We start from the raw sequence: 10071 nt of genomic DNA, 5'->3' as shown, positions 1-10071 counted from the left end.
GGCGATAACGGGGCTCGGGATGTTCAGAAGACGGATCGCTCTCGTTCATGTAAATGATCCTGTCGCGACACGAAATGCTGGCTGATGCGGCAGACAGAAAATCCCAGCCTAAAATAATTGGGTGAGCGCACGGTGACATCACGGCAAATTGTACATGGCGGCGGACACCGTCAACAAAAACTCGCACAGTACACTTAGCAGAAGGCCGAATTATTGCACCATTAGCTCCACGGAGTTCAGGTCCATCATAAGGCGTTTTCACTTTTCGCAAGCGGGAGCACAAGTCAGTGTGTATCACAGAAACAGCGGCGCCCGTGTCAACCAAAGCTTCAACAGATAATCCTTCAACCCGCACTAAAATAATATTCCAGGGACGTTCCGGAGGATTTTTGGGATGGCCGAAGAGTGCAGTTTTCCCTCCTAAAACTGCAGTGGTCAGTTTTCCGACAGGCGGGGGGTCGTCAGAGAAGCTTGACGGAGAGGCGAGGCTGAGCGGCGAAAAGGCGAAAGAGAACGGCGTCTTGAAGGCCTGTAACCAGCAGGCGGAGCGGGGCTTTCTGGCGGGGGTGATGAACGTCGGGGATAATCGGGGAATGAACGGTGGTTAGAGCCGGAAAAGCGAGGAGGGTAGTCTGCTTCAAATGATTCGTAGCCGCGGCGTTCATTCTGGAGCCTGCGACGACAGAAGCGGGAAATATGGCCTCGGTACCCGCAGTAATAACACACAGGGCGGGCTGGGCGCCAGTTGGGGTAGTATGTCGGCGCTGCGGCAGGTGGTGCCAATGCAGCGACATGAGCAGTGGTAGGCGCCGGTGGCGTAGGCGCTCCAACTGCGGGCGGCAAGGACGTGATCTGGGCGTACGTTGGCACCTGACAAATGGTAGGAGCGACCGATGTTGGCGGGGAATAGGTCATTGAGGCCAGCTCTTCTTTAACAATGCTACGCAGGCCGGCACTTGAATTATGTGGCTCAGATGCAGGGCGGCACAAATTACCTTGAGCCGAGAGCTCTTCACGAATTAATTCGCGAATAAGCACACGGAGGTCAGCTTCGGCAGTGAAACCAAATGAAGTGGGATCAGGCTGCAGGCGTATTGACTGTAGTTCGTCAAGGCGTTGACAAGTGGATATGATGGCATCGATTGTGGTAGGGTTCTGCACGGCCAGGGCGTTGTAGGCGAGTGGCCCAATACCTTTAAGGACGTGCCGAACCCGCTCGGCCTCTGGCATTGTGTCATTGATGCGCCGACAAAGTGAAAGTACATCTTCTATATAAGAGGTGTAGGTCTCATTAGGCCGCTGAAGTCGGGCTTCTAGCTTCTTCTTGGCGGACTCCGTGCGAACAGTAGGAGCGCAGAAAATCTGGCGTAACTTTTGTTTAAAGGTAGCCCAGTCCGGAATCGTCGACTCATGATTTAGAAACCACGTTTTGGCCACATCCGTCAAATAAAAGGACACATTAATTAATTTAAGAGAATCGTCCCATCGGTTGAAAGCACTGACCCGGTCGTAGCTGTCGAGCCAGTCATCAGCGTCGTCGCCGCGGAGACCGGCGAACATCTGCGGGTCGCGCTGACGGCTACTGACAGTCCAAGTGGCAAGGGGAGCTGGAGTCGAGTTGGTAGCAGCCGGAATAGCGGAGTGGCCTTCTTGTGTCATGACGATGGTGGTCGGGGTCAAACGGCGGCCAGAACGAAGCTCCAGGTGGATGCAGGTGACGAAGCAGCGGGGAAATCAAGGCGCACCTCCACCACGTGTAAGGTAACGCGAAGGTCGGACTTGGGGAATCAGGCTTTATTACAGACCTGAAGCCTTGGTCGCACACTGCAGCCAAACACACTCCGCGATGACGATGGGTATCTACAAGAGGGAGCAGGATGAAGATGAAGCAGCACGTTCAGCAGTGTGGAAGATGAAGCGCCACACAGTGCTCACAATATTAGAAAGTCATGAGGACAAGTCAACATGCTATTGGTGGACCGTTCATATCAATCAAGTTCGTATGTTTTCTTATAACAAATCTTAAAACTACTGGCCTCATGTTTTTTTGGTCACGGTCAATAGTATACTCCTTTTTCTGAGCCTTTACACACTGTTAGCCAAGTAGGAGGCCCCGCATTCGCAGTTGTGTACCCATATGATCACTCTACTTATTCTGAAGATTGATTTGCCACCGTACTGGTTTAATGGTTAGGTTACTCACAGCAGTAATGCAGTTAAGAAAGTTTTGATAAGGCTTCATTTCCTGCGACCTTGTTGTTTTGAAATTGTTTAAAAGTTAGTGTCCGTATTCTAGATCACAATTGCTGCTCTCCAAACTTCAGTACGCACTCACATGCTAAATGTGTGTCGCAGTACAGTGGCCTCGCAGTTCATTGCAACCTTCTGCATCATGTTCTTTCCTTTTCCAACAGCGTTGCATGAACCCATGGACTACAGCCGACGCATGGCAGATGCGACGACTGATCCATGTGGCCTTCCCCCAAGCATCAGTACTCCAGTTTGCACTGAACGGGGTGGGAGCTCTCAAGGAGGGGAATGTGTTGGTAAGGGCTTGCCTCATTGGAACATTGTTAGTTTAGAGGCTCTTATTTCACTCTTTGTAAAAATGCAGTTTCAGATAGATTCGGTTAGCGTTACCTGACCTGTATGTTGCAAGAGTAGCTTTTGTGGCAGTTTTTCGAATCATAGCTGTCCTGTTCTGGACGATAACAGCTGCTCACCAAGCCTCAGTACACGCCTACATGCAGAGATGTTTGCCGCACTGCAGTACCCTTACAGGTCATTGCAACCTTCTGCATCATGTTTTTTTTTCCTTTTCCAACCGCGCTGCATGAACCCATGGACTACAGCCGAAGCGTGGCAGATGCGACAACTGATCGATGTGGCCTTTCCCCAAGCATAAGTACTCCTGTCTGCCCTGAACGGGATGGGAGCTCTCAAGAAGGGGAATGTGCCGGTTGGTGTTTGATTAATTTCTTACTACCTAGTTCCATTTTCATTAGTATTGTTCAGTTGTTGCTAGCATTTCCTCCCCATAGTAGCTGTCATTTTACTCATAGGAACGACGCAGAGTGTAAGAAGTTTCGCGATCCTTTAATTCATGAACTTTTTAAAACTAATGTCTATGTCTATGATAATTTGTCTGTTATAAGATCATAACTTGTGCATCACAACACTACCGTCGCAGCAGAGATCCTATTCGCATCCTTGGACCCGGCAATAGACCGCCCTAACCACTGAGCCACCGCCGGGCCGCACCTAATGTTTTCAACCCTTGGCCGCACTGCAATGAAAAGTGCTGAACACACAAATGTAGCTGTAACTTGCAATGTGTGTAATTTGTTATGTTATGCATATTTTTTACAGCTCTAAACCATTAAGTTTTTCTCGCTATTCAGTGCATTTTAAATTTTCCCGATTGATAGCAAACGCCTGAATTCCATAGGAGACGTGATTATGTAATCAACAATGCCCCTAATGTGACACTGTGCACTATACAATTCGTTAACGTTTTTTCTCCCCAAGCCAATAATGCTAGTGTAATGTGGATTTAATGGTTGGTTGGAACGTCTAGCGCTGGCAGTACTTTGGGCACAAGGGATCGAATTACCAGCCGCAGGGCACAGCTTCAGCGCGAGCGAGATGGGCGCCGGAGACAAGCGATGGTGATGGCGATGCCGCAGCGTTTTCTGTTCTTTGTCTTCTTTACATTTCCCCCGCGTGAAGAAGTCGCCATCCTGGCGACTCATGGAGAAGAGACGACCAGAGGGTTGTAATATGGCTTGAGGCGGCTAACGTGGACAACCTCGCGGCCGCGACGGCGGTGGTCGGAAGAAGGGGTGACTGGCTCGATGACGTAGTTCACAGGGGATGTGCGTTCCAAGACGCGATAAGGTCCGTGGTATTTGGTGTCTAGTTTGTTGGTGGCAGGAACGCATAGCCAAACGAAGCTGTCGGCCAGGAACGTGGGAGCAGGGGTATCGGTATCATGCTGATCTTTGCGATAGCCTTGAGTGTTGAAGGTAAACGTGCGAGCTAGCTGACGGCATTCCTCGGCCTTCTGTGCAATATCTGACAAGGCACTGTACTCAGAGGCATCTGGATGGTATGGCAAAATTGTGTCCAGAGTACAAGATGGTTCACGGCCATATAAGAGAAAGAAGGGCGAAAACCCAGTTGTTGCTTGGGTGGCTGTGTTGTACGCGAACGTTACGAATGGCAGTACCTGGTCCCAGTTGGAGCTTCCCGATTCAGATGTAACATACATTGCGAGCATGTCCCCAAGCGTACGGTTGAAGCGCTCCGTGAGGCCGTTTGTTTGTGGGTGGTACGCGGTTGTAGCCCGATGTATCGATTTGCAAGACGACAGGAGCTCTTGAACTACTTCGGAAAGAAAGACACGACCTCTGTCACTCAGTAGCTCGCGAGGGGCGCCGTGTCGAAGAATGAAGTGGTGTAGAAGAAAATGGGCTACCTCTCAGGCTGTCGCCGCGGAAAGTGCAGCAGTCTCGGCGTAACGGGTCAGGTGATCGACTGCGACGATGACCCATCGATTACCAGCGGCCGTGCATGGTAGCGGACCATAAAGGTCGATTCCCACGCGATCAAATGGGCGAGCTGGACAAGGTAAAGGCTGGAGAGGGCCAGCGGGGTGGCGAGGAATCTTGCGTTGTTGACAGGCGGTACAAGAGCGAATGTAGCGCCGTACGAAATTGTACATTCCCCGCCAGTAGTACCTCTGACGAATTCGATCATAGGTTTTGAGGACGCCGGCATGAGCGCTTTGAGGGTCAATGTGATGGTGGGCACAAACCTCGGAGCGGAGGTGGCGCGGAATGACAAGAAGCCACGTTCTGCCGTCTGAGTTGTAGTTCCTGCGGTAGAGAAGGCCGTCCCGAATGGCGAAATGGGAGGCCTGTCGGCGGAGTGCCCGAGGATGCGTAGCCACGGAAGTAGTGCCAAGGATATCCAGCAGGTTAGAAACCCAAGGATCTTGTCGTTGCTCGAAAGGCATATCCTCAATGGTGAGTGCTGACAAGCGTGCTTGAGGAGGGGACGATGAGTTAGGCGAGCGCACCGGTGACCGAGAAAGAGCGTCGGCGTCAGAGTGCTTGCGGCCAGAGCGGTACACTACACGGATGTCGTATTCCTGAAGCCTGAGAGCCCAGCGCCCGAGACGGCCAGACGGATCCTTGAGAGACGCGAGCCAGCAGAGAGCGTGATGATCTGTAACTACCTCGAAGGAGTGGCCGTATAAGTAAGGGCGGAACTTCGTTACAGCCCACACGATTGCTAAGCACTCCTTTTCGGTAACGGAGTAGTTGGACTCGGCTTTGGTAAGAGCACGGTTTGCGTAGGCGACAACGTATTCGGAGAAGCCAGGCTTGCGCTGGGCGAGGACGGCGCCGAGGCCGACACCACTGGCATCGGTGTGAAGTTCTGTAGGTGCAGTAGGGTCGTAATGGCGAAGGATTGGGGGTGACGTCAGAACATTGCGCAGTGTCGCGAATGCATCATCGCAGGCTGGCGACCAAGAGGAGAGGTTAGGGGTGCCTTTCAAGAGCTGTGTAAGGGGGGCTATGATGGTTGCGAAATTCCGAACAAAACGACGAAAGTACGAGCAGAGGCCCACGAAGCTTCGCAGTTGTTTCAAAGTGGTCGGTTTCGGAAAGTCAGCGACGGCGCGCAGCTTCTCAGGATCAGGCAGAACACCATCTTTACACACAACATGTCCTGTAGCTCATAACACAACATGTAGCTCATAAGCTGCTAGAAGCCGGCTTTTCAATGACCTTTGTTCATAGTGAGAGGAAGGCGGTTGTGGTTAGGTGACCACGACACTGGTTGTTGCGCAAGAAATCGCTCACATATATGAGTGCAGCAAAGAAAGCAAAGTACAGCTAACGTGTGCAGGACAGGGTATGTAGAAACGCGGTTACGGCTGCAGCCTATTCCTGTATGGGACGCTGCACACACAGAAGTGTCGGAGGTATGGCTTTGGCTATACTCGACTGGTGAACGCATTTGAGGTGGAGCCTATTTTAATAAAATCACCCTCTGCGGTTGTTGTTTTAGCATGGTGTTCTCATTTTCTTGGTATACCCTCTGCTTGGCTAACTGGAGTTTGAGATTGCGTTATAGTCATGAAATGTAAATTTCCCACTTCTTTACCTCCCCATGTCATTGAATTTAGGCAAGTAATAAGAAATATTTATTTTCTAGCATGTTATGGCTTCTACTGTCATGCGCAGTAGTTTCAACGGAAAAATGAAATGTGCCTTCTGACACAGTAATATGTGATAAATTCGCAAGTGAACGCCTGTTCTTGCATTCACAAGAAACCGGGTCTTGAATCATAACACCGAAGACATACGCTTCGTTGTAACACTTTAACAGTAGCATAGGAATGCAGGAACTTTATGCTAATTGTATGCGTTAATCATGACGAATGCATCGTGTTTGTGAAAAAGTAGGCAATGTATTTGATAGCATATGTAGCAAGCAATGTTTGCTGGTACACCTTAAGTGTTCCTGGTGATTCATTTTATAAATTCACCAATTATCCTTCTATTGCAGTTCTTGGCAACGATCCTCCAACGGCCTCAAGAGGCATCGAGGGGCTGCAACATGCAAAGGCTAGGACCGCCGCAGCTATAAAAAGGTTACAGGCAAAAGTCAAGAGTTGCCACAAGACAATTTCTAGCTTACGCAAGCATCAAAACAGAATTCCTCCATCAATTAGTAACGCACTAGAGGTCATTCACCCACTTGTTACTGATGAGGTGTTCAATTTGTTACATGCGCACATACGATCAAAACCGAGAGGAAAAGGGAAACGGTTCCCTCTGTGGCTCAAAAAGTTCGCATTACACCTTAATTTCAGCGGACCGCGGGCTTATAGGTTTTTGGCGCCTATCTTCACTTTACCAACCCAGCTTTCGCTATGACGCTGGCTAGCTAATGTTAACATGAAGTCAGGCATCATTCCTGGAGTCATTGAGTCACTATCAGCGAGCACACAGGCTTGGATTAGGCGAGATAGGGCATGCACTCTGATCTTTGATGAGGTAGCTTTAAAAAAAACTTCTCTTATGATGTGAGCCAGGATATAGTGCAATGTTTCGTGGATAATGGACATGTGCGTTCGTCAACAATTGCTGACAGAGCATTAGTTTTCCTTGTGGCCGGCATTTGTAAGAAGTGGATCCAGCCAGTAGCATTTATCATCGGGCACACGTCCACACCAACACCTGTGATGCATAATTTGATAGTGTCACGTATTGACAAACTTTCAGAAATTGCTAAACTCGCTGTGAAAGCAGTGGTATGTGATGAGGGAGCGTCAAATGTTAGCTTATGCCATCAGCTTGGCGTAACTATTAACAGTCCTTTTTTTGAAAGAAATGGTGAGCGGATATATTTCATTTTTGATGTGCCGCACCTTATAAACATGAAGGTTAGCAGAGCAGCGCAAGTCCTAAGTGCCTGTACAAGTGTTGCAATTATGGCAGTGATATATGTTAAGGAGCTTCCTGCAGCAGCAGCGGCAACAGCCCAGTTTTGTGATCGAATCAATAAGTTTTTTGACGTGCTGAACAGTTCAAGCCCCCAAAAAACTGCACAGAAGTACCGGCATGCTCTTAAAAAGGGTGATCCGGGTTTGATTCAGTTTCTGAAAGATCCGTTTATGTGGATAAAAGCTTGGAAATTTGTTGGCAGGCGTCAGCCGCAAACTGTTCAGCGAGCAGATAACCATACAAGCTGTTGTGTTGTTGTGGGACGATATTTCTGGAAATTACAACTTCCTTTACTTGCTGACTCGGCGGCTGCAACACGATCCACTAGAGAACATGTTTGGACGTATCAGGCAGAAGCAAGGCTGCGATGTAAATCCAAATATTTATCAGTTTATTTCAGGCTTAAAGCATGTATCAATTGAGAAACTGATCAAACTTTCCCAACTATGCAATGTTGAGCATGACACATCTGAACTTTTACTTGATTTTTCACCATTCTGTGCTAGCAGGCCGTCTCTAGTTGACAATCTTAGGCACGCCCCTGCTGATGAATCTCCGTGTTCGCAACACATTTCAGACCTTGCTGCGGATAAAAGCTCTCACATCATTGATGATTCTGTTGTGTATTACGTAGCAGGCTACCTTGTCAAATAATTTATGACTAAATATGCAAAGAATTGCATCTGCTCTAGGTTGTTGAAAGAAGAATCCAATTCAGTGACTGCTTCGCACCAATATTTTATGATGTTAAAGGCATATATCATGTCCCAGGCCAGGTTTTTGGCAATTTAACTGTACCATCATCGGATGCTTTTGCTTTTGTGCAAGAACTTGAGACCCAGTTCCTTTCCTTGGTGGAGGACACTGCACACCTTGCAAGGGTTTGCTACAATTTGCAACAACATCTGCAATGTGTTGGTGGTTTAGATTTTTGTGCGACTGAGTACAAGCAGAAGTTTGTGCAAATGTATAGCAGAATTCGTTTGTGCTGCCATGTTAGGTTTGTAAACAGAAATTTAGACAAAGTTCGCTTTCAGTCATCCGTTTCTGGTGTGCAGCTGGATAAATTTAAAGGGTAATTTTCTCACTTCAAGCTACTAGTACATTAGTGTCAAAGCTAGTGTAAATTGCAGCTCACGAGGATTGAGGGGAAGGGAGGGAAAGCGAATTTAGATGCAATGTGCGAACTTAAGGAGGATTGCTTCAGGTGCCTGCTGTTGTCACAAGCAGAGTCCCCGAGTTGCGGAATGTTGTTAGCCGTGGCTTTCGTCGGCCGAAGCGTTAAATAAGTGAACGTATGATGAACATTTCACTACTTGCACTGAGTAGCATTTTGACGAGATCGACATTTCGATGGTGAGAGTGGGGGAGGGGTGGGGTGGTTGCTGTCGATGGTGGCCCACCCTGGAGGTGCCACTGCATCTCCGGGGGCTTGTCGATCTCTCAATGTGCTACTCATTCCCTGTAATCAGTCGGGAGTAACTGAAATGTCAAGTGTATACGTTCACTTATTTAACCCTTCGGCTGCGACCACAGAGTAAAGCAATGCGGCGGTCTCAGAAGACTGCTGTATTTTACCGATTGGATGCCGAATGCCTAAAGATTATTTTGAGAGTTAGGGCAGGAGTGGAATGTCAGGTCACAGACTGAAGAGGCAGGGAGGGGATGTGGATTTAAATGCAGAAGTGCAAAGTGCAGCTCATGGGGAATGAGGGGGAGGGAGGGGAAGCGGATTTAAGTGCAGTGTGCGACCTTGGGAAGGATTGCTTCAGGTCACTGCTGATGTCACGAGCACAGTCGGAATGTTGTTGTTAGCCGTGGCTTTCGGCGGCCGCAGCGTTAAACAAGTGAGCGTATGATGGACACTTCAGCACTTGCACTGAGTAGCATTTTGACGAGATCGACATTTCGATGCTGGGTGTGGAGGGAGGGGTAGAGGTGGGGAGGGGTGGAGGTTGGGTGGGGTGGTAGCGGTGGTAGCGGTGGTAGCGGTGGGTGGTGGCCCAACCTGGAGGTGCCACTGCATCACCGGGGGTTTGTCGATCTCTCAAAGTGCTACTCAATATTTCCTGTAATAAATCAGGAGTAACTGAAATGTCAAGCATACGTTCACTTATTTAACCCTTCGGCTGCAGCCGCAGAGTAAAGCAATGTGGCGGTCTTAGAAGACTCCCGTATTTTATCGATTGGATGCCAAATGTCTAAAGATTAATTTTTACAGTTAGGGCAGGAGTGGATTGTCAGGCCACAAAGTTAAGGGGCAGGGAGGGGATGGTGGATCTAAAGGCAGAAGCACTGTGCAAGCTAATAATTTGTTAATTGGGGACGCGGTTGGGCATTGGTCTTGAGCGCCTGTAGAAATGCTGAGAATGATGGATGTGAACTTCGCCTTTTTGTGGTAATGTTTGCTGCCGGCAAAACTTTGCTAGTAGGTGCTTCTCGCCTTGTATCTTTTTATTTTTCTTTGCTGTGCACATTGCCTAATGTGTATCAATGTGTGCCAATGTCTCCGGCTGCATCTGTTGCATCTCTTGTGTTTTTTATGCAGAAA

At 48.7% G+C, this 10071-nt stretch overlaps 1 pseudogene across 1 annotated transcript; it reads left to right on the top strand.

Moving 5' to 3' along the window:
• The first annotated feature begins 2546 nt into the window (after positions 1 to 2546).
• On the top strand, positions 2547 to 7645 carry LOC146209748 (uncharacterized; annotated as a pseudogene). Its single transcript, XR_014707347.1, has 2 exons — positions 2547 to 2959; positions 6580 to 7645. The product of XR_014707347.1 is annotated as an uncharacterized LOC146209748 (transcript).
• The last annotated feature ends 2426 nt before the right edge of the window (positions 7646 to 10071 follow it).

Source organism: Amblyomma maculatum, chromosome 1 (genome assembly GCF_055883805.1).
Source record: "Amblyomma maculatum isolate TAMU_Amacu chromosome 1, ASM5588380v1, whole genome shotgun sequence".
Lineage (NCBI taxonomy): Eukaryota > Metazoa > Arthropoda > Arachnida > Ixodida > Ixodidae > Amblyomma > Amblyomma maculatum.
This window is presented reverse-complemented; position numbering and strand designations above follow the sequence as displayed.